Source organism: Babylonia areolata, chromosome 2 (genome assembly GCF_041734735.1).
Source record: "Babylonia areolata isolate BAREFJ2019XMU chromosome 2, ASM4173473v1, whole genome shotgun sequence".
Taxonomy (NCBI): domain Eukaryota; kingdom Metazoa; phylum Mollusca; class Gastropoda; order Neogastropoda; family Buccinidae; genus Babylonia; species Babylonia areolata.
In genome coordinates, this window is record NC_134877.1 from 61881316 (window position 1) to 61886425 (window position 5110).

Sequence of the window (5110 nt, forward strand, 5' to 3'; positions counted from 1 at the left end):
AAGTGCTAGTATCATCACCGTTGGAAAATAAAGATTCATTCATTCATTCATTCATTCATTCATTCATTCATTCTCTCTTATCTTTTCAGGGTAGACGCTCAGGAGGAGTGTTGTTGTTAGTGAGAAAGAGTCTGACAGAGTGTGTGAAAGAAATAAAGTTAGATTTGTGATAATACTATTGCTTGATGTTGATGCTGAATAACGGTGCGAATGGATGGTCAAAACACGAAGTATTTCATGTACGTTTTTATTGTTTCTTGTTTGATTGTTTGTTTCATTTCTTTGCTTATTGTGTTGTAAGTGTGCTGCTAATCTTTATTTATCTTCAGTGTGGATAATTTATTTTTGATCATTATGAGAAATATGATCAGTTGGCATTGAAACAAATGTTAACCCCCGAACCCCCTTGTCAAAAGACCTTTATGTAGGCAATGACAATAAACAGTTTTCAAGTTTCAAGTCTCTCTCTCTCTCTCTCTCTCTCTCTCTCTCTCTCTCTCTCTATATATATATATATATATATATATATATATATATGCATATATCCCTGCCCTCCTGTCAACAATCTCTCTGTTAGAGACAATAAAGTATCATTTATGAATAGAAAAAAAAACAACATCTTCAGTCTTCAATCTCCCTCTCTATCCACCTCTTTCTCCCCACACCCCCTCTCTCCTCTCTTGTTGTTACTCTGATCACGATGTCGTCCTGTCATATCTCTATCCTTCTTCTTCTTCTTCTTCTTCTTCTTCTTCTTCTGCGTTCACTCGAATGCACACGAGTGGGCTTTTACTTGTATGACCGTTTTTTTTACCCCGCCATGTAGGCAGCCATACTCCGTTTTCGGGGGTGTGCATGCTGGGTATGTTCTTGTTTCCATAACCCACCGAACGCTGACATGGATTACAGGATCTTTAACGTGCGTATTTGATCTTCTGCTTGCATATACACACGAAGGGGGGTTCAGGCACTAGCAGGTCTGCACATATGTTGACCTGGGAGATCGGAAAAATCTCCACCCTTTTACCCACCAGGCGCCGTCACCGTGATTCGAACCCGGGACCCTAAGATTGACAGTCCAACGCTTTAACCACTCGTCTCTTTTTCCTACTTGTGACCATGTTCAGCGCAGTTTCACATTGTTTTCAGTTTAAGTTGGTTTTATTTGTTTTGTTTGTTTGTTTTTGTTTGTTTGTTTGTTTGTTTTTTTGTTGTTTTTTTCCCAAGAATGTGCCCTCCGACGGCTAAAGAATAGTTGAAGTACATACAAAAGATATATATATATATATATATATATATATATATATATATATATATATATATATATATATATATATACATGTATTTGAAGTCTAAACTAATAGCCCAACGCGCTTAGTCAGGCCTTGAAAAAAAAGGTGAATAAATAATAGATAAGCGTACATAAGTAAGTAAATAAATACACAAATAAATAAATAAATAAATAAATAATAATCATAATATGAAAAAAAAGGTAGTGATATTAATAATAATAATAATAATTAATTAATAAATAAATAAGACAACAATGATGATAAATAAGCCAGTAAATGTAAAACATGAAGACACACATTCACACAAAACAAGGTGTCAATCATGCTTTAAACAGTCCCCTCTTCGGAAAGGAATGAAAGAGGAAGAGGAGGAAGAGGAGGGGGTGGCGCCTCCTTCAGAGGAGGAGCTGCAGAAGGAATATGTGAGGAGAAAGGAAGGAAGATGGAATGAGCAGAGGGAAGAGGAGGAGGAGGAGGGGAAGGAAGAGGAGTAGGATGGGTGGAAGGAGAAAGCAGTAGTGAAAAAAGAAAGGGCTTCTCTTTTTCTTCCATTTCCGACGATGGAAATGGACAAATGCACTTGTTCGCTTCCACGTGAAGGCAGGCGATCTATATCTCGCGCCCGGTAAAGCTCTAAATTAATGATCAACATGATCAAATCGATGGGCAAGGCAAGGCAAGTAAGCACGGTACACGAAGGAGTAATAGTTTCATGGCTCTGAAAGGGGGGTGGGGGTGGAGAAAAGAACAATTATGTATGTATGTATGCATGTATGTATGTATCGAGGCGAGTGAATAAGAGTGGGCATTTATGTGAGAGAGAGAGAGAGAGAGAGAGAGAGAGAGAGAGAGACAGAGAGAGAGAGACAGAGACAGAGACAGAAAGAGTGTGGAGATCGAGGGGGAGAGAAGCTCGGAGAGGGACGAGGACGATGACAGAGAACATGGAGAAAGAAGAACAAGAACAAGGAGAAAATAGACAAGAGGTGCAAGAACAAGATGTAGAAGAGAAGGCAGAGAAAAGATAGAATGAGTGAATGAATGAATATTTGTTATCCAACGCTGTCTTTGTTTGAAAAAAAAAAATGTTTGATAAACCAATACCAAAAAGAATAGCAGACAGACAGTAGATAATGCAGACTTCAGCCAAAGGAATTAGCGATTCTAATGAATTCATAAAGACAGACGAAATAAAACACAATTACAAGAAACTTCAGGACTGACAAACTTTCGTGAATGCTACACATGGATAATCTAAGTTTTATAATGATCAATATAGAACGAAGTATAGCTAGTAAAACACACAAACAAGAACTTTTTTTTTTTATACATGCACAAATACACGAGCTGGCGCGCATTCACAATTGCATGAACGCTACACATGCAGGATTCTTGTAAAATCATTATTTGTTGTTTTATACATGCAGCCAGATGTGTGTGTGTGGATTTAGAGACTTAAGAGAGATGGTGGGGGAGGGAGGGAGGAAGGGAAAGAGAGAGAGAGAGGGGGGGGGTGTAGAAATAGAAAGAGAAAGAGGGGAAAAGAGATGGGAGAGATAAAAAAATAAAGAGAAAGAGAGAAGAAGAAGAAAGAAAGAAAGAAAGAAAAAAGAGAAAGCAAGAGAGGGAGAGAAGAAGAGAGAAGGAGAAATAGACAGACAGACAGACAGACAGAGGATTAGAAAGCAGAAGACGAGGAATGAAGAGAAAAACATGGTCGGGTTGAAGGGAAGGGGACAGAAAATAATGAAGAGAAAGCAGGAGAGAGAGAGGGAGAGAGAGAGACAGAGACAGAGAGGAGAGACAGAGGCAGACAGAGAGAGACAGAAAGAGACAGAGAGAGACAGACAAGAGAGGAAAAGAGATAGAGACAGGTGAGAAACAGGCCCACCGTTTCAACGCTTAATAACTCACTCACTCACTCACTCATGAAGAGAAAGCAGGAGAGAGAGAGGGAGAGAGAGACAGAGACAGGGAGAAGAGACAGAGAGGAGAGAGAGAGACAGACAGAGACATACAGACAGAGAGAGAGAAAGAGACAGACTGAGAGGAAAACAGATAGAGACAGGTGAGAGACAGACCCACCGTTTCAACGCTCACTCACTCACTCACTCACTCACTCTCCAGCAAACGAAAACAGCACAACAGTCACTCAATAAAAACAAACAAACAAACAAACAAAGCCCACCAACCTTGCAAGCCCTCGCAGCGACACAGAACACACGCCGACCAAACACACAGTCCAGGCACGACATGAACGACACTAGAAAGAAATGACAGCGGAGAAACTGGGGCTCTGTCCAATAGGACCCAGCGACTTAATCGCTGCAGGTAATTCGCGAGGTAGTTCACACACAACATGCAACACTCAACACATACTTGTCAGGCCAACGCGAAGAAGACTTTGGCACTGCTTACACAAAATGCCGGCCCCCACTAAAACACTCGGAAAACCCAGTGGAAATAATAAGCATCGGTTAGCGTTCCGGACTTCTTTTTTTTTATTTTCTCCTTGTTCTTTTTATCTTTTATAGCAGCCACTCTGGAACTACACGAATCTTCTCCCCCTCCTTTTTGTTTAATCTATCTATATCTATTTGTTGTTGTTCGTTTTCTTTGTTAACCGGTGACTGTGGCGCTACGATTTGACTGACATGCAGTCAAGAAATGAACGCATTTAATTCGACTCGATATTGAGTCTTTTACTGTTTCAGCTAACGGATTCTGTTCCCGTAGATATCTTTTTTTTTTTTAATAGTTGCGAGGAAAATGTAGGCAAAAGGTAATGGCTGTGTGTGAGGGGGGGGGGGGAGGGGGGGGAGTGGATGGTGGGGGGTGGGAGCCGGGGGCCGGGTTGGGGGGGGGGGGGATAGATTGGGTGTTGATTGAGGAGCCTTGTATGTATCTCTGCCGAATTTACATAATGTAGTACGCATCGTATCAGTTTAAGACCTCATAACCCCTTTTCACATTATGAACTATTCGCCTTCGATGAAGTATTTATAATTCGGCCAGTAAGTTTGTGTGTGTGTTTGTCTTGCATGCACACAGCTGGTATACTCAGGCTCGTGCATATATATATATATGTGTGTATGTGCACGAAAGCGAGTACGTGTTTATGAAAACGCACAAGCATAATATATTCATATCAGTGCGGATGGAGAGGGGTGGGAAATGGGAACATTGACGCGGTGAATTCAAGTTGGATGTATAAAGTTGTGGTGTAGTAAGAATGACTTTATTATCTCCAACTGGAGAAATTTGGTCAGGTGCATTATCACAACATAGACAAGTAAACAACATGGGGACCATAACTGTAAAAGCCAACAACAGCCCCTACAAATATCACGAAGATACAAATGTAAAAAATAGCACATACATCGTTTCATACATATATCCACACACTGCAGGTAATAACTAGTATTCTTAATTCTTAACAGAAAGAATTAAGAAACATTATTTGAATATAATTATAAACATAGCCTACTATACTGCACATTGATTATAATAGTGCAGTGAAGTGTAGAGAAGTATGGTCTTTCTTTCCCCTTTTAAGACTGCAAATAGTTATTTTTAACACAGTGGAATTGTTCTACGCTCGTTCAGTGACTTGCACCTGATCTGGAGACGGCATGAGGTGTCCGCACCGACAGGCGGTGTAACATATAAAGAAGACACCCATCGCGACGTTTTAAGCCCCGGAGGGTATTTAAAGAAGTAACCCATTCTTATGCCTTTGAAGGTACTCTACGTCCTATGTATGCGCGAGAGCATACTTACGTGTATGTGCATGTGCGCGCACGGGGTAGGGGGTGTGG

General features: G+C 40.5%; 1 long non-coding RNA gene across 1 annotated transcript in view; it reads right to left on the reverse strand.

Moving 5' to 3' along the window:
- LOC143279544 (uncharacterized) overlaps positions 1-3790 on the reverse strand; it is a 23289-nt gene extending 19499 nt beyond the window's left edge. Inside the window, exon 1 of the long non-coding RNA XR_013054897.1 lies at positions 3485-3790. This is a non-coding gene — a long non-coding RNA (uncharacterized LOC143279544). The remainder of the gene's footprint in view (positions 1-3484) is intronic.
- Positions 3791-5110: the final 1320 nt, after the last annotated feature.